The 24,409-nt window shown below is 49.3% G+C and overlaps 1 protein-coding gene across 2 annotated transcripts in view; it reads left to right on the forward strand.

The window, feature by feature from the left end:
• LOC309642125 (uncharacterized protein) overlaps positions 1–24,409 on the forward strand; it is a gene marked incomplete at its 3' end in the record, with an annotated part of 275,923 nt that overhangs the window by 139,212 nt on the left and 112,302 nt on the right. The gene's annotated exons all lie outside the window — the stretch shown is intronic.

Raw genomic sequence — 24,409 nt, forward strand, 5'->3', positions numbered from 1 at the left:
TTCCTCAGCTGCCATGTGTGATCCTTGCGAATACCATGTTCATTCTTGAGCATCTCCGGGAACAGGAATGGGAACAGGAATTGGAATAGGAAGAGAAGCAAGGAAACAGATGAGTAGGTCTACTGGGAAATGATAATTTCTGATGCAAGAGTCTGTTCAGTCACGCCAGCCGAGGGGAAAGAGTTGACATGTTAATCTGTCTTTGCTCTCACCTGTCTGCATCTGTGGCTCAAACCCTCTCTGTGCCCTGAAATACCATCCTGTCTCATGTCAGCAGTCACAGTGCAACCCACAGGCCCTCATGGCACTTGGAAGCAGAGGGTTTCTCTTTTCTTCCCAGGGACATAGGGCAGAGAAGTGATGGAGAAGCGGTTTCCTGGGGCCTGAGCAGTGTTACTTACAGGAGTGGATGTTTAGGGTTATGAGTGAGGCTTTGTCAGCACGAAGCACGGGTCCCAAGTGACTGAAGGGCCTAGGTGAGTGGTTTTTTTTTTTTTGTATTTATGAGTGTGGAGCTGTCTAAGCCACAGGGCCCAGAGCAGAGTCCCTGAGTCTCCTGGTAGTGCCAATTGCTCATATGGGACAAGATCTATCGACATTTTCCCACTCAAGGGTGACTCTTCTTACCTTCTGCTGGCTGCTCTATCCCAGCTCTGCCCAGCCCACTTCCGGGGTGGGCTCTGGGCACGGCCTGCTCCACGGTTCATTTCTGTCCTGGCCAGCTCTTAGAGAGCTGGCGCTGAACTAAAGGCTATGCATTTGACCCTGAAGAAGAGCATCCTTTTGTAGCTGGCAGAAAGTTGCAATATGCACAGGCCTCGTACAGAGGCACACTCATTTCTCCAGGAAGCCGCTGTCTTGATGCCGTCTCAAGGCCGGCTGTAGTATGTGGGCTTTCTGGCTGCAGCAGAATATCTCTTCTCACCTTGGTTTAGACCCTCATCTCCAGGCTAGGCTGGCACTGACCAGTGGTGTGAGTGAGGGGTGCACTGATTCCCAGGGGCGCTTTGGTGTTGAAATTTACAGATACGATTACAGTGCTGTGTCTTTATCTGGCTGGCTGCTGATTTCAAAGCGGACCTGGAATATTCTGCACTGCATGTGAAAAAGAAGTGATGTTTCATTGAAATACAGGGGAATAATAATGGGAATGATAGTGGTAACCAACAGCATTTATCAGGTGTCTTTGCTGTAGGTCCTGCAGAGAAGGGAATGCAGGTTAACCAGTCAGCCAGGTCTACAGTGAGATGGTGACAGGCCAGGTATATTTACAGCTACCAAGCCCTCTTTTTCCTCTCAGCTGGCCCCTTGGCCCCCATTCCCCCTGAGAAACCTGCTCAGTGATGTTTCATCCTGACTCCATCTGAGGCATGTCTGACCTTGCCTTTGCCCTCTGTGTTCCTGACCTCATTTCCTAGCTGCCGTGTCCTCCTTCCCCCAGCGCCTGAGTTCTGTTATTTTATCGCCCACCTGATAACTTCACCTGGACTTCTGATTCCTCCCCCGCTGACCGTGGTTGTCCCAGTAGCTTCCCCTCCCCACCCGCCCCCACCCCAAGGATGTAAAGCAAAAGATATGGAGAAGAGGTTTGAACTTCTTCCTGGGGGTCTGACAGATGGAGACAGACATTCTCGCCTAGAATGAGCATACAAGCAAAATTTCAAAACAAAATGAATGCATGAGTCCGTGGTAAGGTCCACACAACATTTGGGGGGCATGTTCACGTAACCGAGGGTCCAAGAATTCCACAACCAGCCCCTGCAGGGTGAGGTGAGGGCTGGTCCCACTTGCTCTCTGATCACCTTGGCAAAGTCTTCCAATTTGGAAAGACTCCAAGGCTCTCACAATGAAAACATGTGACTGTAATACCTCCTGCTATTCATTTGTCTCCTCTGTAAATTGAGCTTCACGCCTGGTGAAATTTGGTATGTCTAACACCACATTCAGACTCTATTTAAGTTGTGCTGTAATACAGTGGCTCTCGAGGAGACCCCATTTCTCTGGTTTCATCGATGTTTTGGTTGGATTTTATTTTTAAAGTGCCTTAGCCAAAAGCGTCTTCTCACAGAAACAGCAGGTCCATTTCAATTCAATATTTCACTTTGGACAATTGCTGGACTCCGTTTAACACCCCATGCTGGAACTCGGCCTCCCCGGGACCCACGTGCTTCACACCCATTAGCATCCGAGGGTGCCATGGTAGACAGATTGAGGCCAGGGGGAAGGTGGCTCCCTACGGCTGCGCAGCAGGGCAGCCAGCTCTGCAGACCGGAAAGCCGGTGCCCGCAAACGGTTGTAAATGGTGCTTTGCAAGCCATATGCTGCCTGAGACTGTATTTGCATTGCGATACGCGGCATCTTGTTATCAAACACGGCAAGACACAACACTCGTGGGTGGGAGATAGCAGCCCCAGTGAGCGCCAGAGTTTCCTGTGTCCACCTGATGTTGCCCGGGTGTTTAGTCTGGCAAAAACTCAGACCGGAGAGTCATTCTGGGGAAACGTGACAATATCTTGTGTCGTGGTTGTTTCAGAACGTAAGGAGGCTCTCTTTGCACTCCGAAGCAGAAAAATATTTGGACTTCTGCTGCCTGGCTAGATTATTCCTCCAGGAACTGGTGGAGGCCTTCAGCCCAGGCCCAGTTTAGCTTCAAGGGCTTCTCTGGTGAAGGGTCTTACAAAGCTGAAGTCCTGGGGTGGGGTTAGGGGCAGCTTTGAGACCCATCTGTGAAAAGATGTGGCCGAGCCAGTGCAGGAGAGGCTAACCTGCAGCCCAGGGGTGCCTGGTGGCCTGCTTCCCCGGGGGGCTGGCTGGGCATCTGGCAGGGTCCTGACCGCCGGATGCACAGTCGCGTTGGGTCGGCAGTGGGTATCACTTAGCATCGTTGCTCTACCTGAATCATTGTTCTGTGACTCTGGAGTGCTCTCTCCTGTTACAGGCTCAGGAGAGCTGAAGTTCTAGTTCAGGTTAGCCTGTGGCACAGGTGAGAGAGAAAAGCTCTTTCTCTGGCTGGAAGGCAGCCACTCCCACCCAAGCCTGGGAAGCCGGAGAGGCAGAGGGGGAGACCCTTTCCCTGTGGCCTGGCCATACCCACCTCCAAATCACATGGATTAGGTAGGTAGGAGATCTGTACGGTCAGTCAGAAGGTAAGCGCAGGCTTGATCTTCTGGAAGACCTGAGTTTAAGTCTCATGTCCCAGTTTTTTTGCTTGCTGTGCTGTGCAGCCTGGGGAAAAGTACTTAACCTCTCTGAGCCTCAGGTTCCTTATCCCTAAAATGGACAGCTGATATAAGAAGTAGTCTGGCTCATCATAGGAGCTGAGTGAATGGTGGTTGCTTTCCCTCCTTCTCCGCCTTTGAGTTGGCCGAGGCCCATGGGCAACACGGTCCCTCCATCTCTCAAGTGCATTCCTGTCCGTCACAGACCCACACCAGGAGGGGAGGATCTTCAGCTACCATGTAATTCACGTGGACAGCACTGCCTGTCTTTGAGGACAGGCGTGGCTCAGGCGTCCACTTGTCACCTGATTCTCTCTTTGCCAGGCCAGCTCAGAGTCCGTAGCCTCTCTCAGTGGTTGGTGACCTGGAGTGCCCGTGACCTCACCCCCTCACAGGGGGCCGGCTCATCCACGGGCAGCAGAGCTGGGTTTTCTGTCGGTCTGCACGGCACTTGGCTTTGTCAGTACGTGTCATCGTATCCTTCTCCCCTCCCCTGAACCCGCATGCCTGCCCGGGGGTAGAAAGAAGGAGAACTTCCAGTCTCCCTGACCTCAGTTAAAATCTCGGCTCTGCTAGTTATTAGCTGTGCAGTGGTAGGCATGTCCCTGAATTCCCAAGTCCCAGTATCCTGATCTGTAAAGCAGGGATATTAATTCCTTCTTGGCAGGAACGTGTTGTAAATATCAAAGGCAGTGAAGTATCTGGCATATGGGAGGCATTCGATAATAATATCCTTGTTATTCAGAGCAATGTTCTCATGCCCTTAAATCATTTTCTTTAAATAATTAGAACAGTGGTTCTCAAACTGTGGCCCCTGGGCCTGTAGTAGCATCAGCATCACCTGGAACGTGTCAGAGATGCACATCGTCAGGAGCTGCCTTGGGGCGGGGGACCCACGATCTGTTTTCACAAGCCCCCCAGGGGATTCTGATGCACAACAGAGTTGGAGAGCCTCTGAATTAGAATAGCTTTCAAAACCTCTCATCGTTCAGAGTCATTTGTTTGGCCTGCTTGATTATGCTCGCTGGTTCCTGGATGTGGTTTGGGAGGGGTTACAACTCGAGGGCCATTGAGACTGGGTTAATACTTCCGAGCTGGGATGGGTAACGCCTGCCTGGATGCAAGAGAAGGGCTCCAGAATCCTTGAGCCCCATCCTACTCTTGGTGTAGATAAGAGTCTTTGATTAAGGGATCAACATTCTGGGCCTTGCTTTACATCCCCCCAACACACACACACACACACACACACACACACACACACACATGCACACACACACACACTGGGAGGGCTGCTTTTCCTTCGCTGGGTAGCAGAAGTGTGCAGACCCTGTGCTGATCTGTTCTCTTTGAGCCCGAGCAAAGCTACTTCCTCTCATCTTGGTTCTAGTTGCTGTGGAAGGGACGGCCAAAGCGTTGTGGATAGGTGGTTACCCAGGTATGCTGTGAGGTGTATTCCGTGCATGGGTGCTTCCAGCGTGGCCAGACCAGCGCTTTGCCTGAGCACAGACCGCGCTATTAGTACCGTATGGAGGCTGTAATCGTAGGGGAAACCTGATGCCTTGGTGTTGCCGTGTTCTGTCAAGCCATCTTCCAAAAGATGTGCCGATTTCTTTCATGTGGTTTGTTACCATCCTGCTCACGGAATTATTGAATGAGGGCATATCCAGGCAACTGACATAAATAGCACTTGACTTTGAGGTCTGTGCCCAGCTGCCCTTCCTGAGGGCCTACTGGGTGCCAGTCACTCCACAAGGAGCATGAATTGTTTAGAGTCTGGGATGGCCTCTGTTCTGAGAACAAAATATTTCAAACAGCTACCCAGAGTTTTTCAAATATCCAGGTATTTGGTGTCATAAATGAACTTGGTCTCAGTGTGAGTCCTTAACGTTTCACCCCTCTTTTTGGAGCTATTGTGATTTTGGAACGAGGCAGATCTGGGTGTGATTTCAGCTCTGCCACTCACTAGCTGTGTGACCTGGGGAAAGTTACTTGACATCTCTGAGCCTCAGTTCCCTTATCTCTCCAATGGAGATAAGAATCCTTGCAGAGCTGTCGGGAAGATTACAAGAGATCTATAGTACGGTGCCTGGCACATGGTAGGTGATCCATAAGCTGTAGCTGTTACTGTGGGGTTTGCCTCTGGGCAAAGCACTGGAAAGAGAATATATCTCATCCCACGGAAAAATAACTTTGAAGTAACTGTTTCAAAATTTTAATGGAAGAAAGATGAAAAAAGATTTCAGAACTAGAAAGCAGAGCTCCTTCCAGCAATGTTTGGGCTTCTTGTTTCTTCATTCATCACAACATACCCCCCAGTAAGTCCCATAGGGCACTCCTTCCGGACACCAGGTGAGGGATGTGTGCCCGCAGCTGGGCCCTTGAGCCACCTTCCAGCCTGTCAGCCGACTGCGGAACCCACTCAAGATGCCGAGCTGGGCTGCCGTGTTCCTCCAGGAAACGTTCGCCTGGAACTGATAATGCCAGGAGCTTTGGCCAGGCTGAGTCAAGAGTTCTAAGAACTGGTTCTTGACTTTTCACTGTGATCTCATAGGTCAGGTCGCTCGAACCCTTTGGGGTGGATAGAGTTGTCCAGATGAAAAGACATGTGAGACAATGTCCAGAGAGTTCCACGGGCTTTGCAGGAGAAAGGCATTGGAACAGGGTGACTCTGCCTCAGGCTGAGGGCTCAGACGCAGGCCTGGCCCAGGGTGGGTGTTTGTAATTCCCGAGGGCACTCAGCAACCCAGGTGCTTTGAATGCAGAGTTAGGAATTAGGTGAAATCGAATGGGCTATTCTTAAATATTAAGCAGAGCGGCAGAATAAACTTGTAAAACCTTTCAGATTCTTTTCATCAGGGTGACCATTTTTTCTTTCCTTGACACTTTTTTTGGCCTGATTTTTATCGTGGTAAAATAAACTTAACATAAAATTGACTTTTTAAACCACTTTAAAGTGCACAGTTCAGTGGCACTAAGTACATTCACATTGTCGGGCAGCCATCACCACCATCTACCCACAGAACTTGATCGTCTTCCCAAACTGAGACTCTGTCCCCATTAAATGTTAACTCCCTTCCCCCTTTCTCCCAACCCCTGGTAAACACCATTTATTCTACCAAAACTTTTGTAAAGACCAAAGGAGGCTTCTGGAAGAGAGTAGAGTGTGCTTCCAACAATCCCCTCCCTCAACAAGACATTGAAGAACTCTGTCTTCTTAATATAGGACCTTTGACCCCTCAGATGTAGCAGCGAAACAAAGGCTCGAACATGTGCGGAAATATTTTGCCCCTTGGAGTAATCGTGCGTGCCTTTATTTTGCCCTTGCTGAAAAGAGCAATATAACGTTTAGAAAAGAACACTTGCAAAGAAGAAAGACTTGGAACCAACCACCGTCTTCCTGAGTTGTTGACAGCTGTTATTCAGTGGAAGCCTCAGTGGAAACAAAGAAATATTGCAGCATTGTTTTAACACGAACATTTGAAGTGGCTTCCTTCCAAAGCTTGGCTGATTTAGGTACCTGGGATCTGAGGCCAGAGCCTCCTGTGCCGTCTTAACTTTTCCCCTATAGCGATTGTTGATGCAGCTGTGGAAGAGTCTGGTGTGTGTCCTGAATCTGCAATTGCTTCCTTTGCTGGGAGTCAGATGTTTTTAAGCAATGTCACTGTGTCTTCCTGATGCGTTGCCCTCTCCATTTCTAGGTTTTCTCTGTATCGAGGAAAAGCAGGTTTTTCACTGTTGAGAAGATTCTCCAGGCTTTCTCAGAATCCTAGTGGCAGAGGTGGTCAACGTCTCAATTTTAGTGAAAAACCACTGAAATATGAAGATAGGAGGAATCTGGGGGCATTTAAGAGAAATTGAAAAAGTTACCCCCCAAGAAGGAGTGTACCTCGACATCATCAGTTTTCTTTTTTAAAAAAATGGGCGACAATCTCTAGGTTCATCCATGTTGCTGCAAATGACATTATTTCGTTCTTTTTAATGGCTGAGTAGTATTCCATTGTCTATATGTACCACATCTTCTTTATCTGTTCCTCTGTCGATGGACACTTAGGTTGCTTCCACGTCCTGGCTATTGTAAATAGTGCTGCAATGAACATTGGGGTGCATGTATCTTTTTGAATTATGGTTTTCTCCGGATAGTACAGCAGAAACGAACACAACATTTTAAATCAACGATACTCCAATAAAAAATCTTAAAAAAAAAAAAAAATTGGCCACGTGCAGTTGGCCCGTTTAGAGCCCTCCATGCCGTGTCGCAGACCTGCCCACCTGGCCTGGCTGCTGACTCACCGTATGCCCCAGTGAGTCATTTCGTGGCTCATTGTTTTCCCACCAATAATGGGCTAATAACGCCTGCCGTGGTTGTACGACTCAAATAAGAAAACATGTGAAAGTGATGTGAAATCATAATGCGCTTTCCAGGTGAAATGCGACCAGCCTTTTGGTGCGCCTCATGCCAGCTGGTTGGGGCAGAGCCTCCCAACAGGGTGCCCAGCAGTCAGAGGTACGTATGGGGATGCTGACTCTGGCTCTGACTCATCTCTTGCAAATGTTATCATTTCCCCAGCGGGCTGTGACAAATGACAAACCTGACTGGAGAAGTTCTGTTTGGGAGGGCCCACTGGCATTAAGAAGAGCTGAGATGGGTCCTGGGCGAGGGCTCCCGTAACACGCTCACTTGAGTCATCCCGGCTCAAACGTCACTTCCTCCAGGAAGGCTTCCCTGAGTTCCAGGCACCTGGCCTGACCACACTGCATTGGGATTGCTCGTTTCATTGTCTCCCCTGCAGACCATAGATTCCATCGATCTCCATTGTATCACCAGTTCCTAGAACACTGATTGTTCTCTGACAGCCCCGCTCAGCTGCTCCTTAGCTGTGTGACCTCAGTTTTCCGATCTGGTGAATGGGAATTGAAGTTGCCCTCATGAGATTGGAGTGAGGACCGACAGAGCCCATGGAACAGAGGCATGCTGCCTGAGAGGGGCCCAGATAGGGGGCCTGTCTTATCCGAGTCGTGGAGGCAGCCTCCTGGAGGGACTGATGTCACTGAGTTGGTGTTCCTTCTCGGATTCTGGACTTATTCCTGCCGCCATATTTGTTCTTTGCCAGCCCTTCCGCTGCAGCTTCATCACGTAAATCCTTGATCACAGTCATGTGCCCAAACCATGCAACCTTGGGACTGAATTTTTTGAACCCATGTTCACTTATGTCACCAAATGGAGCAACAGGGTTTATAACTTTCCTTTTTGGGACAAGGACACTTGACCAATGGTTTTCAATGAAGAATTTGGGATGTGTGAGCAGCATGTAATTTTAAGTCTGAGAAAGCGTGTCTACACAGAGAGTTTTGTCGTGTAGCTATGGGACTGGGTTCATGAGTTCCTATCAGGACACCCCTGAGGTTCCCTGTAAGAAAGTGTCAGGCCAGCCCGAATTGGCCTCATCTCAGAAGGCATGGGGACTTCAGGTCTGCGCTGGGGACTTAGGAGCCCAGGACATATGATAGGGGAGAGGGCCCGCTGCCTGGGTGAGGGTCCAAAGCAAGAGAGGGCCACAGAGCAAGGGAAATTCTGAAACACTGAGAGGAGGCTTGGGGCAGATTGTGGATCTAGGGAAGGTTTGGGGACGGGACTGGGCAAGGGGCAGGGGAGGGATCTGGAGGTGTCACTTGGAGCCACGGTGTGTGTGAGGTCTGAGGGGGGCAGGGGCAGAACCACGGTCCCCAGGAGGCCACAGGGAGACCCCAGCGTGGGCAGAGGTCATCAGGAGCTGTGCGAGGGTGTGGCCACAGGATCCTTGAAAGCCATTAGCCCTCTCCTGATGCCCAAATCCCTTTTATTTATTTATTTATTTATTTATTTATTTATTTATTTATTTATTTAATGTTGATTTTTTAAAAAAAATTTTTATTGGAGTCTAGTTGATTTCAATATTGTATTAGTCTCAGGTGTACAGCAAAGTGAATCAGTTATACAGATACATATATCCACTCTCTCTTTTTTTAGATTCTTTTCCCATAGAGGCCATTAGAGAGTACTGAGTAGAGTTCCCTGTGCTCTAGAGTAGGTCCTTGTTGATTATCTGTTTTGTTTATAGTAGTGTGTATATGTCAATACCAATCTCCCAATTTATCCCTTCCCCTGCTTATCCCGAGGGAGCACGGGTATTTCTCCACACTAGGAAATTCCCCAGTGGGTGCCGGGACCCGTCCCGCTGTCCTGAATCCCTTTTAAAATGGCCCAACCTTTGCATCCACCCATGTTACCACCTCCCAGATCAAGACAGAGAACATCTCCCCCGTCCCAGCAAGTTTCTTCATACTCCTTTGCAGGGAACAGCCCTTCTGTCCGCCCTAAGGTCCCCACTTTTCTGATTTCCAGCACCTTGGATTAGTTTCGCCTGTTTTTGAGATCTGTAGAAATGGAATGGTATAGTCGTCGCTCTTTTGTGTTCAGCGGCTGCATCTCCTCCGAGGAAGTCGCTCTTCCTTGCACTGAGCCTCCTCTGGCTGTACCACCCGCATCTGAGCTCACTTCCCGGGGAGCCTCCTCCCTGGCACCCCTCCCCAAGCCCTGCTTCCCACGGGACCCCTCAGTCCTTGCCCTCCGAGGATGGAATGTGGCGGCCACAGCGACAAGTCTCCCCTGACGGCTGCGTCTCCTCCTGTTCTCAGAGGAAGTGCCACGAGCAAGAAGAGCTGGCTTTTCTTACCCCCTAGAAGGGGAAGGCCAGGGCCTGGAAGAGGCAGGCTGGCAATGAACTTGAATACAAGCTCTATGACCTTGAGAAAATCATTCGACCTTCCTGGGCCCGAGTTTCCTCCTTCCCAAAATGAAGGGGTGGTTTGGATTAGATGCTCTTTCAGGTTCCTTTTGGTCCACAGTCTGTGGCCCCGAGTCATCCCTGCTTGGGACCATTGGCGCATCATCAGCTTGTATGTAGCTCCCAAGTAAAGCGTCTCAGCTGACTGAGTGAGTGTGTTTATCCCACCTTGAAGTTCAACATTCCTGCAGACCTAATTTATTTTCTACCCTGGGTTTGAAAAAAGACCTTTCAACAGCGGGGATTCTAGACTGGTGGAGGGCCGACCTCCCTGCATGGATTGACGAGGGGCTTTTTAAATTCCATCTGACCTCGGGTGCCTGCCTCTACCCACAGGCAAAGGGCTATCTGGTGGTGTGCTCTCTATAGAAGGTACCAGAAATGGATGAAAGGACAATTCTGTTTGGAGAGTATTTTGATGTCTTGGTTCAGTAGTTTTAGAAAATCTTCAGACTCTGAAAAATCAGTATTTTTGGATTCAGTTTCAAATGGGGCCCTCGGGTCCCGTGGTGAGGAGGTAGGCTGTCTAATGGCATCTCGACCATCGGCGGCCAGCTGTGGGCCGGCCCCTGGCTGCCCTGGCTCAGAGTTCACGGTCTATAAAACAGGGGAACAACCCCTGCTTTATCTTGCAGGGTTGTCCTGAACATCAGCTAAAACACAGTCCAGAGAAAAGACAGCATTACAATGCATCTGGTGTAGTTGAGTAAACCTGGAGTTTGGTCAAAGGTTCAGCCCGGTGGTGAATTAATTGTGGCTTTTGTTTCCGGGTTCCATGAGAGCCTAGTGCTTTTAGAGGGTTCTTTCAACCCCTCTCCATCGCTGCCCTCCCTCACCTTTTCTTTTTCTCTGCTCTTCTTCTTTTCTTCCGAGCACCTCCCTTTTCTCTCACCCCTGCTGCTGGGGGGAGGAGCGTTCTACCTAACGAGCACCTCTTTCTCTCTGCCCTCTTGCACCCATGGCTCCCTCGCAGGAAATCCCCTCTGGTCCAGCCCAGGGATCTGACCCAGGCCTGCCTCTTGGTGCCCGTGTGGGGCTGCCCCAGAGGTCATGCGTGTGCCTGGCTTGTATCACTCCCAGCTGGCTTGGGATGTTAGAGCCATGGTGTCTGATGGCTAGATGGGGCTTCGATTTCTCCATGCTGAGGCCCAGACAGAGCAAGCCACCTGCCCCAGGCCCCCAGACAGCATGTCTCTGATTTAGCTTTGCATTAGCTCCTTAAGCCTGTGGTCTCTGCTCGCTCCACACTCGTTTACGTGGGTTTGCTTTGTTTGAAACTCTTTGAGAATCTGGACTAAGCCTCACACAGCTACTCAATTTTTTTTTTTTTTTTTAAAGAAATTCACGTTCTTTTATTTATTTATTTATTTATTTATGACTGTGTTGGGTCTTCGTTTCTGTGCGAGGGCTTTCTCCAGTTGTGGCAAGTGGAGACCACTCTTCATTGCGGTGCGCAGGCCTCTCACCATCGCGGCCTCTCTTGTTGCGGAGCACAGGCTCCAGACGCGCAGGCTCAGTAATTGTGGCTCACGGGCCCAGTTGCTCCGTGGCATGTGGGATCCTCCCAGACCAGGGCTCGAACCCGTGTGCCCTGCATTGGCAGGCAGATTCTCAACCACTGCGCCACCAGGGAAGCCCGCTACTCAATTTTTTGATCAGATTGAACAGTTAATAAATATTTGTTTCATTTAATAGAAGTCTGAAAAAATAGATGTGTCGTGGAACATGCTCTAGCATGTAAATTATTTGGGACCAGGCCTAGCCTGTGGCCATAGGGCATGGAACCCCCAATAACGCCACCACCCCTTTTTGGTAGTACTGTCTGCCATTTTGTGTAGCAGAGAAGGTCAAGGCCAAAAGCGAAGAGAAGGCAAACAGCTTCATCTCTATCCTCTGGCTTCTTCCTTTGTCTCCTGTGCTCCAAACATCCTCGAAACATTACCTGCAAGTCACTGGAGCTTTAAATCAGAATGCCAACCTGCTCTTCAATCCCATTTACCTTGCTGGCCCCCAAGGGATGGAACGTGCTGTGCTTACAGTGGGCGACGTCCTTCCTAACACATCTTCTGTGCGTGACTTCACCCATGCAGCATCCCTTGCACCGATGACAAGCTCACGGATAATAGAGGCTTGGCTCTTACCCCTTCATGAAGTCATTTGGTTCCCAGCTTTCGAAACTCAGAATCAAAACATAACCAAAGCACGAGGGAACATTTTCTGAGTTTAGCGTGACCTCCGGGCTCTTGGTGAATGTGTGGAGCCCGACGGCCGCCAAGGAACCTCACTGTGCTGGATCATTAGCTAAAACCGAAACCGAGAGCATTTCTGTTGAACAGTAGGGCTGTGGGTAGCACCTTCTTTTCAGTGACACTGAATGCAGAGGGACTCGTTTCTATTTCCAGTGTGGGATGGTGTCTGCGTTTCTCGGCTGTGTCTGGGTGAGACGGTCAGCTCAGTTCAGCACCTCTCTGGGCTGGCTCAGAAGATGATGCTTTGGGTCCCTCGGTTCCCAGCAGTGCTGGGAAGCTGCACTCAACCACCGGACTCATTCATAAGTCAAGACCAGTCAACTCCACCTTTACGGATCCACATTAGACATGGGGCTGCTCATTTGCTTAAAATAGAGATACAAGTTCCAGACGAGGCGGAGGAAACTGCCAAGGAGGATTATTTCGCAACCTCCTTTAAAAGGTCTGGAGTTGCCTTTCAAGTGATAGAGACATAATTTATAAGTGTTCCCCCCAAACTAGTTTCCCAAAATAGTGGGGCTATTTCACGGTCAAGGTTGCCTCACCACCAAGGTCCAGGGAGGTTCAGGACATGGGGCTTTCCCCTGCAGAGGCGGGATCTTACAAATTCCGTGACCTTGTTTCCATGAACATGGATAACATTGAACATTCCAGGCAAAGCTGGGCTCTCCGTCTCCCCTTCTGCTCGTCTTTGTAAGTGGACATATGGCAGGTCACAGGCAGTGGGAAAGAGAAAGGAGCCCTTGTCTCAGTCAGGGCCCACCCACCCTGCCCTTGGTTGGGGCCACTGACCCTCAGTGGAGGGCTCCTTGCACTCACTGAGGTGTGTGACCCAAACCAAGGGTAGTCAGTCATCTGCAGGTTCCATCGTCCCACTTACACTCCACTTAGCCTGTCCCTTTCAGGGCCCCATGTCCCACATCACAACCCCCTAGGCTATGGGGTCTCTTGTCAAGTCCCTGAGCAGCGCTGATGCCCCCACTCCCCTCCCCGGAGCTGTCGAGTCTGGGAGAGCTGAGGATGTTGGATCTGCTGCTGGTCTAGCCTCCCTCTGCTTCTCATCAAGGCCTCACCTGGTCTCCTCACCTCCTTTTGTTTTGACCAATGTGATCCTCTTGGAATACTTGCCATCCCATGGGTTCTTAGTCCCTTCAGGCTGTAATTTATAAGAAATTACAGTAGACTGGGTGGCTTAAACAACAGAAATTTATATTGCACAGTTCTGGAGGTTGGGAAATCCAAGATCAAGATGCCAGCAGATTCAGTGTCTGATGAGGAACCATTTGCTGGCTCACAGATGACTGTCTTCTTGCTATTTTCTCTTATGGCAGAGAGAGGAAGCAAACCCTTCTGTCTCTTCTTATAAGGACACTAATCTCATTCATGAGGGCTCCATCCTCATGACCTAATCACCCCCCAAAGGCCCCACCTCCAAATACCATCACAATGGGTGTTAGGGTTTCAGCATATGAACTTTGTAGACGACACAAACATTCAGTCCATAACATCATGGGGTAGGTGCATGGGTGTGGAGTCCTTTTTCAGAGAGTGAGGGCAGTTAGGGGCGCAGAATGGCTAGCAGATCACCAGGGCTTGCCTCCAGGAGAGGCTGTTTGTCTCTGAAGCATGAGAGAGTAGCCGAGGACACCAGTTCTGTCAAGGGATAGCTAAATACAATCCCAAAGGGTATTATTACCTATCCAATTGCCTGTTTTCAGGGCTGGCCTAATGCTGGCCCAGGCTTGGGTGTGTGTGTGTGTCTGTCCTGGGGGTACCTGGTGGGTAATCTTTGGTCTGTTCCATGATCATCCTTGGGTCAGAGGATTCCCAGAAGTCTGATCCGGTTACTGGACTAGTCTAGGTGTTCATCTGTGCATTCCTTCCCATGTTCAAAAGACATTTATTAAAAAATTGCTGTGTGCTAGGCTCTTGGGAAACAACATAAAAATAAATATGGTTGCAGCCTTCATATAACTCATAGTCTTAAAGAGACTAGACGTAAGGAAACGAATGTGTATTGGCTAGCTCTTGCTGTGTAACAAATAACTACAAAAATCCCAGCAGCACGCAACAATAAATATTTATATTCATGGATTTGTGGGTCAACTAGGGTGACTCAGATTCAGGCTGTAGGTCTGTGGGCATTGGCTGGGCTGATTCCTTTCCATGGTTGTTCATCCCAGGTCCCAGCCTAAGGGGCAGCAATGACCTGGCAGTAGACTCTTCTTCTGATGATGACAGAGATACAAGTGAGCAAGTGGAAACATGCAAGACTCTCAAGGCCCAGGCTTGGGCCTGCCGCTTGATCCTTCTGTCCAAATGCTCATGGCCAGTGCAAGTCACATGGCCAAGCCTAAAGCCAAGGGGTGGGGAAGAGGCACTCTTCCATGGCTGGGCTACGGGCACAGGAAGGGAAGAACGAGGCTGATAATGCAGTCCACTACCACGTGGGCAATGACCACAGGTACAGACTGCTGTGGGACCATGAAGGAACCTGGGGGGGCTGGTGGCAGTGGTTGGAGCACTAGGACAGGCCAGCAGGAGGCCACAGGTCAGTACAAGCATTAACTATGTTAAGTTTCTTGGGCTGGGGAAAGCAGGCTCCCCATGCAGGGTCTGTGTAGGTGCTGGTTTCTGGCTTTGGGACCTCTGTATGCCTATGGCTATGCTAGCTCCTGCATCCAGGGGGAGCCTGGGGACCACCATGACCACATTCTTCACGGCCTTGGCCTGCTGCATGGAGGGGAGCCCTGGCTTGTCCTGCTCTTGCTCAGAAAAGGGCAGGCCCTTCTCCCTGGCCCAGGCCAGCCCACCGTCTAAGCCTTGGGCATAGCCCAGGGCAGGGCAGGACAAGGCCAGCCATGTATTCAGGGAGGAATTTCTCCCCCAAGTCCTTTGCCAGCATCGGGCCCCTCTGATTGTGGCCCAGGAGGCTGCCCTGTCCTCCGCACCTCTCCTCAGCATTCTAGCAACTCAACTGTTGCTCTGCCAGCAACCTCATCCAGGCCATGACCATCTCTGTCCTAACTGTTGCGAGAGTATCCTCACTGGTCCCTCTGCTTCCGTGCTTGCCCTTCCTCTCTCTCTCCTCCATGCAGCATCCAAAGGAACTTCCTAAAGTGTAACTCAGAACCTGACTTTCTCCCCTTAACCCTTTCCAGGGCTTCTGACCACACTGAGGGAATCCTCCTCCTCAGGGCGGCCTCTGAGCAGCCAAGACTATTTTCAAAACACCGCTAAGGCATCATGTGCCTTTTTTACTCTCCCTTTCTCATGAGTGTACAGCGGAGTTTGCCTCAGGCTTTGTGATGGCGCAACAGACTGAATTCAGAAGCAGAAATGAGAATTGAGCTCTAACGCTGGATGAAAGCTAGACATAGAAAAATGTAAAATAAAGCCACTCTTCTTACTAACTTTTTGTTTTTCAGGGAAATAGTCATCTTTTATAAAAATATGGTAGTTACGTAAGTATATAGTAAGTTGCTTGTCGTTATTTTTAAGTGAATTCATAAATATTAAATTTTTTTCAGTTTAGTTTCTAAGACAGTAAATGTTGAAAGACACAGTGCACATAAGCAAAAGCTCTTTGGGGCACTCGATGATAGAGATGTTTATGGGTGTAAAGAGTTCCTGAGACCAAAACGTGTGAGAGCCATAGGTATAACTATTTCTTAAACTTATTTGATCCAGAATCCCCCTCTCTCACCCCCTTTAGGTCGGGTAGCAGCCCTCAGCATCTGTTGGCCGTGGTGTTCCATTTGGGAAGCACTGGAGGCGATGGTCTGTTATGGGACAGGAGCGGGGGAACATCGTAGTAGATAATTTGGAACTCGGAGTCAGTTCACCCTGAGTTCAGATCGTGGCTCTGTCACTTAGTAGCTGTGTGACTTTTAACCTTCTGGGCCACCGTCTCCTCATCTGTGTGATGATGATGATAATGGTACTACTGCTAGTATTACCTGCCCTTTAGGCCTGTCAAGAAGATCATATGTAATCGTGCGTGCAGGGCACCAGATACATAGCAAGCACCTAGTACCTTAGTACTTGCTAATAATACTACTATATAATAATATTACTACTAGAGTTGTATTTTAATTAACAATAATAAAGTAATGATAATAAAAGAATATTAAATAAATAATATGATAAATAACATAAATATATTATGAATAATAATTATTTTACGAATAATAATAAATTCATAATAAACGAAACATTGACTCAAAGTCTCTGAGACACGGAGGAAGAATTTACCCTGAAAGTGAGTAAAGAGGAAGACAGTGGTATTTAGGAGAAAGAGCTTCTCCGGAGTGTGGCCTTGAATCCCCATCTGAAGAGGCTGGGGGTGGGTTTTCCCAGCTGGGCCAGTGGTTGGCCATGAGGGGGCCTCGCCTTAGCCAGTCTTGGTTTAGGCGGGATTCAAACTGAGAGTGATTTTTCCACCCTTGCTTGCCTAGCCCAAGCCTGCAGGGGCACAAGAGTGTGTGACGGGCCTTGGCCTTCCCAGATAGAACTCTGGCAGCTACATCTGAAAAACCAAACACAACGGAAATGCCCCCTCTGTCCTGGACTGAGCAGATCTACTGCTTCTCCCTTTGTGGCTGCTCCCTGCCGTCTGCTTCTGAGTAACTAACTGTTTCTTTGGCTGATGGAGTGAAACCAAGAGACGTGTTTGACCTTGGTGTATTTATAGCCAGGAAGTAGGAAAGAATCATGAGTAAAACAAGAGCAGGGAAACCATATGAGGTCCCCTGGGGAACAGTTGAGTTTGTGAGTGTGTGTGTGTGTGAACAGAGTTTGGTCAAAGGCTTGATTAGAAGGAAGCCTGCTTGGCTAGGTCAAGTGAAAGACCAGCATCTCTTTCCTGATCTGAACTTAGTTTCACCATCTGTAAGATGGGACCAGTGCTTGTTCCATGATGCTCCTCTTGGGCACACAGGGGTGGAAGTGACATAACTATAAACCGTTGTCAACATGAAGTGCTCTAGAAGGCATTTGTTTTCTTTCCAACCCAATAAGAAAAACCACAGAACTGCTGGCTGGGGTGGGGGGGCGGGAAATATGTCAAAACATCAGCAGTTCAACTATCTGTGGCATCCCAAGCCTTCTTTCAAGTCTCTCTTGTCATGATGTGGTAACAGCCGAGAACAATCAGCCCAAGGGGATAAGGAGTTTCAATCCGCTCGGCACAAAATGTCCTTGGCTCTCCCTGTGCTTCTCAGACGGAAGGCGCTCCGAGGCCTTGGGAGCCCCAGCCGGGGGCAGCTCTGGGTTAGGGGTGGGCGGTGCTGGTACTGGCAGGGTTGAGCTTTCAGGATGGAGCTGGATGAGCGAGGAACTGAAGAGAGGAAGGAACGTGTCCCATGAGGGCTGCAGAACAGGGCTGCGTCCCCGCCCTCAGGAGGCTGGTCAGCACGTCTGGGCCCAGCACTCTCTGATCTTCCTTGAAAGCCACGTGCCCTCTTGCAGCAGTGAAATGGGGGTAGCATCTGCATTAGATGATGTCTCAATGCTGAGGTAATCCAGCTTGTCTGTAGAGGTACCACTTGGCCTGGAGGGACAGTGCCCATGTACTTTATTGCACAAGCTGGGATGCTTTGTTGAGAGTCAAAGGAGGTGCTCTTGGGACTTCTCCGGTGGTCCAGTGGTTAAGACTCTGTGCTTCCAATGCAGGGGGCGCGGGTTCGATCCCTGGTCAGGGAACTAAGATCCCACATGCTGCGAGGCATGGCTAAAAATTTAAAAAATAAAAAATAAAAAAAGGAGGTGCTAGTAATAATTACTCTGGGTAACAGGAATAAATTGAAACGGTCTGGGTAAAGGGAACACGTGATCACCCACCTAGAAGTCGTGAGAGGCAAGTAGCTTATCCTGTGGCTTTCCCATGGAAAGGCGGCCACACACTCCCCGAAGGTTAGAGAAAGAGCCCCAGTGATTCTGCCTGAGGAGGGGTTGGCCAGTGGGGGGGTCTTGGGTTTTTCCCAAGGCAACAGAAGGGTGAACGAGAGGTCTGGTTTGGAGACCCAAACTGGAGTCAACACAATCCCTCACATTTTCCCAGGGTTTCATACTTTTCAAAAACTCTTTCACAAGATCCACAATTTGTTGGGAAAATCCCACCCAACAGGGCCAGGGTGGATGGCGCGTCTTATCATTGGAGGGGTGAGGAACTTGAGGAGTGGTTGGGCCCAAAGCCCTCGGCCCTTGAGGGGCGAATTCGTTTCCCAGTACCCGCCGAGGGGATGTTCTCTCCACTACGCTGCCCACCAGGACAGTGGCTAAGGTCCGAGTGTCTTATAATGCATTTCTACCCGACTGATAACCTTTTTTGAGAGAGTGCACAAAATCAGAAGGGACAAACCCCTGCTGTGCTTGGAGCAGAGAAACCCTGCCGGCTGCAGAGGGGAGACTGGGAGCCTGTCTGGATGTCGGTCTCTCAGTGTCCTTGTGCTTTTGCAATAGCAGCTGGGCCCAGGGCCTGCCACTGGTAAGAGCCCAGGCCAACAGGATGGGGGCAGCGGGATGAAGGATGCATCCAACTACGGAGCCCTCCAGGGAGAGGGACTTACCACCCCTGCGATTTCAGGGAAAGGCAGAAAGTCGGAGCTGAAAGTGGCCTGAGGACCATCTCTTCCAGCTCCTTTATCTAAAAACTGAGGAACCAAATGCCTGGAGTAGGAGGAGGAGGTCAAGGCTGTCTATTTCATGCCAAGCATCTCACCTGCACGGATCTCAGTTCATTTGCAAAACCTTCTGAGATAGGAAGTCTCATCTGAGATGAACTCTTGCCCAAACTAATAAGTGGGGAGGCAGGATTTGAACTCAGGCCTCAGCCTGACTCCGAACCCCTCGCTCTTTGTACCACGCGACCCCGCCGTGCCCTGAGGCTCTTCGTCTGGAAGAGGTCAGGCCAAGCTGAAGGTACACTGACCCCGGTGTAGATCTTTTTAGGTCAACTCTTACTGTAAATATTTTCCCTTTGATTTTGCAGTCCTCAGCAGTTACTTACCAGGGCTGCAAAGAGAAGATAAGCTGGTGGGAGAGGACCCACCCATCCCACCCGAGTGAACCATGGCGGTTTCGGAAAGACTCCCAGGCTGTCAAACACAATTACCCCCAGAGGTGAACATTCTGGAGATGTGACCAGGGTTCATTGGTCTGTGATCTCAGAAAAACCAGATTAGCCAGAGACAAATTGAACCCAGAGATGAGGTGGTAGGACATTGTGGCAGGTCCTGGAAGCCCAGCCTGCCCCAGCAGAGGTCCCCGGTGGCCCCTGGGGAGGTAGGCAGTGGTGGGGTTGCACTGATAGGACAGCAGCAGCAAATTTAGCAGCCCGCTTCCTTGCAGAGACAGTGCCAGCCTGGGGCTGGGGGAGTGGGGGGGAAGCAGGTGGATGGGCCACTGGGCAGGTGACCTCAAGGCTAATCTTGTGTGGCCACCTCTGATCTGCTCTCTCTGGAGATGCTGGAGAATCCAGAGAAGGAGCAGTGGGAACTATATTCCCAAGAAGACCGTGGGTCCCCCGAGAAGGAAACAACAGTGCCTCATGTGGGACTGGTGGTCTCTCTAGAGAGAGCCTGGGTCCACCAGGATGGGGCAATTGTACAAGCGGTGAAGGGTTCAGGGGACCGTCCTTGAGGCAAGAGTCAGCACTTTAAGTCCTGGCATTGCTCCCCCTCGGCCTGCATTCAGGGCCCAGTATTTGTAGAGTCTTTTGCCTTATTTCTTGGCCCAGCACTTACCATATCCTTGAGAACCAGGCCAACACAGGTGGGTCTCTTTACCCACCAGGCCAATGTTTGGAGTTCTGATCCACACAGAGGCAAACAAACCAGGTTCCTGAGTCACCACCAGCCCTCCTGCCTCAGGGCCGCTGCTAGGTGTGTTCCCCCGAAAGGACACTCCTGTCCATCTCCATCTGTGACATCCTGCTCACCATCCAGGGCTCAGCTGAAAGTGTCTCTTCTGCCCTGGCCCCTGTATTTTCATTTTTAACCTTTTAAAATGATGAACACTTCAAACACTCCCCAAAGTAGAGAGCAGAGCTTGATGTACCCACTCAGGCATCATCCAGAATTGAGATTTCACCGCACTTGCTTTACATCTCTCTCTTTCTCTCTCTCTCTCTCTGAATTTTTAAAAGCATCATGTCATTTCCCTTCCACGTGCTAGATTTTTGCATCTCTAAAAAAGACGGGCATTTCAGACGTAATGATATGATGCTTATAGATCTAAAAATTACCAATAACTCCTTGCTCTCACCCAATACCCAATCCAGATTGAAATTTCTCCAATTGTCCCAATTTTTTCTAACAGTCGATTCCTTTGAATCAAGTCTGTCGTTCGAATTCATTGAGTGTTTGAAGGAATGGGGCCAGTTGTTCTGCAGAGCCTCCCAGACCTGGCTTCTGCCTCTCTCTCCCCGACTGGTGTGCTCATCTTACAGCCCTTATTATAGGTGCCCTCAGTTGTGTCCACAGCTGAACTGGCCTTTTTGCTCCTTCTGCATCATGAGCTTTTTGAGGGCAGATATGACATATCTTCTTCATCTTTGTGTTCCTCGTGGTTCCCAAGGTAGTGCATTGTGCATAATAAGGGTTCTATTGATTCTCGAAAACATGGAGGAATCATGGAGTGAATTTTTTTCTCTTTGCCAACTTAAAACTTAAAGTCTTGAGATTTTGAACCTCCCCCCCAACCCCCATGGCTGGGGGATGACTGGTTGGATCCAGAGATATTTGTGCACAGAGCAAAGGGTAGACCAGATGACCTTTAAGACCCAGGATGACTCTACAATTCTGGCTGCTGTTTGGCTTTGTCTTCCAACTTTGTTCTGGGATTTATCAATATTCTCATGGTTAGATTCCGCAAGCTGGCATGATCTGAGGAGGCAAATTAGGACATGCTTTCCTGCCACCACTTTTTATAGCTTGGCAAGGGGCAGAAAGGGTGTCCTCCCCTCCCTGTGTTGCTGTGTCATGTAGTGAGGTTGCTTGGAGCCAAGGGCCTAGCATGTTGGGGTGGTGACCTCTCCCGCCCCTTGCCCTGCTTTCTGACCCAACTCTCTGATCTCACAACCTCTGACTTGTTTATTTCTAGAGATGTCATTTATATACCATATTGCAAGCGAATGAGAAAATCCGGCTTGGATTATGGAATTTAACTTTATGATTTAGTTGTTCAACAAGCTTTTTTGAGAATCTACCATGTGCCAGGCCCTGTCTTCCTAGGTTCTGGGGGTCCAAGCGTGGTCCAGATCCACTTTGTTGGGATCAGGAGTTCCCATTTAATGAAAGAGACAGGCCATCAGTGCCATGGTGGAAGGGAGCCCAGGCACCATGGAAGAGAGAGAAAGAGGCCCATATCAGACTGGAGGGCTTTCTGGAAGAGGTAGCTTCTATGCTAAGTCTTGAAAGACACATAGGAATTTTCTGGAAGAAAGGGAAGGGGAAGAGGGAAGAACACTGCAGATGTATGCCAAGGAGAGAGAATAGCATGTGGAATGGGAAATTGCATTTACTGTGTATTTTCAGAGACACTGTGTAATTCACATTTCACAAATAATTTTTTTTTCAAAAGGCCTCAGGGAGGTTAAATGATTTATCCAAGGTGGGGGGAGAGGAATTAGAATTATGGTCACAGATTCTCTGAGAAGAATTTCAGCACCGTGACTTTATTCCATGCCCATGTAACCCACCCCTCTATTAAGGAACTAAAAAACAAAACAAAAACAAAAACCCTCATTTGTGCCAGTCATGGAAGGACTGGGCCGGGAGTGTTCAGGGAGTACACAGTTGCTGCATTTGGGAAAAAAGGGTTAGGCCTGGCCCACACGTGGGCAGGATCACCCATGGCCCCTTCACAGCATCCCCGTGGCGTTTCCAGAGACTGGAAACCCTGTCTCAGAGAATAGAGAAGTTCCTCTTCCTAAAGTTAATGCAGACTGTTTAATATTGGCTTACTGACATACTAGAAACACCAGACTACTGACCAAATAAAATTATTTGATGGTTTATATATTATAAGAAAACTATGGTTTATTATATATACATGAAATATATATATAAAATGGATACATTTGGTTATATATACATATGGGTAATCCAACCACGATCTTGAGGAAGACCAAGATTTTTCTTCTCCACCTCAGATGATTTTTAAAAATCTCTAAAAAAATTAGAAGTGTTCCCCTAGGACAGATCCATGAACTCTTTTAAAACCCCTTGACCGTGAAGTATTTGGCACTCAAGTGATCACTATACCAGTAGGCACTTCACTTCGAAGACTTTCTTAATTAGAGGAAGTAAGGAAACGAAAAATGACCCAGCACCTACTGCATCTCAGACATTATTCTAGAAACTTCCACACACCATTCTATTTAATTTTCATTAACTCTGTCAGGTACGTTAATTATTAGCCCAGTTTTTAACACGTGAGGGAACCAATATTCTGAGAGGTTAAATAACTTGTCAGTGTCACAGAATAAGGAGCAAAACCAGAATTCTGACCCCAAAGTCTACTCTCTTCTCAGCACCATGATTATACTTCATACATGAGAGGTGGTGCCTAAGATTTAGTTCTCACGTCAGACTCTCTGGGTTTGAACCCAGGCTCCAGGAATTACTTAACTCTGGACAAGTTACTGAGCTCCCTTTGCCTTGGCTTTCCTAGTTGTAAATTGGGTAATAATGCAACTTTTTCATAAGAAGGACTCAGGAGTCAATCCAGGTAAAAGGCTCCAAACAGTGCTTGGCACCGAAGTGAATGTTAACTAATGTTATAGGGACTTTTGCTTGAAATCAAGCTTACCTTTCACCTTGGCTTGTCTTACTTGGGGTGAGGACAGCATGTTGGCATATCTTTGAGGGCAGCACGGTTGGCCTGGACTGAGCAGTTAGGAAAGCAATGGACTGGCCAGGACTGGACTTCTCCTTGTACAGCCAGGAAGAATTGACCAGTGTGTAGGGGCTCCCAGAAACCCTGAGGAGTTGGGCGGCCTCTGCTAGACTGGACCCATTTGGTAGGACAGGGGTGGGAAAGCAGAGGGTTTTGGAGACAAAGCCTCCTGAAAATAATTGAAAATTGAAAATCTCTCTGAATTCAGTGATGCCACACTTTCCCAAAGGCCATTCCAGGGGATTCCGAGTGTGGCAAACCTCTACCTGCTGGGGCAGATCAAACCTGACCCCAGAGGGTGCAAAACAAAGCTCATGTCAAAAGCTGACTTGCCTGGGAATTGGTGGCAAGAGTGGGATCTTGTCTGCTGGGGCATGGAGGTGACAGTGTTGCCCAGTGAGGACAGACCAGGGACCTGGAGTCTGGTTTGGCTGAAAGAGCCAGGCGGGGCCCACAGGCCAAGCAGACAAAGGACCAGGGTGGTGGCCAGTCAGTGTAGGGGGGGCAGGTTCGGGCAGGGAAGCAGGTGGCACTGGGCATGAAGGAGGATGAGCTGAGCCACTTTGCGAGGGCTTAGGGAGGACAGGCCCCTGGGCCCAGGGAGAAGTGGAGTCCAAGGCAAAGCCAAGGAGGAGCAAACAAGGGCAGATCTAGACCATGGCCCACGTCAGACAAGGCCGGTGCTGGTGGGTGAGGATGGGGCTCCAGGCCAGAGAGGGGCCAGCCGCGGCTGCTGCAACATGGCATGAAAGGGGCCCTGTGCTCAGGGGCAGAGTCCGGGCCCGCACCCAGCTCCACCACTTGGTAGAGGTACGCTTGGGACAATTTCCTTCAGCTCAGTGGAGCCTCAGTTTTCCCATGTATTAAGTGGGGATTCAGTAAGTCCCCTACATACGAACCTTCAAGTTGTGCACTTTCAAAGATGCGAACGTGCATTCGCATGTCCAGTCACGTAAGTCAGTTCACATGTCTGGCGTACATCGTCATGTGCGTGCGTCCTCTACAAGTGATTGTGCTTTTGTGTACTTTACTGTACAGTACTGTGGAGAGTATGGCAGTACAGTATCTTTATTTCTTGCCTGTTCACTCAATGCCAGCCCCTGTATGCCAGCTGTTGCACTTTTCAAGGGACTGTACTATAAGATTAAAAATGTTTTATTGTTTGTGTTTGTTATGTATTATTTTGTGTGAAAAGTATTATAAACCTATTACAGTACAG

Source organism: Balaenoptera physalus (assembly GCF_965194825.1).
Source record: "Balaenoptera physalus genome assembly, chromosome: 14".
In the NCBI taxonomy this organism is placed as follows: domain Eukaryota; kingdom Metazoa; phylum Chordata; class Mammalia; order Artiodactyla; family Balaenopteridae; genus Balaenoptera; species Balaenoptera physalus.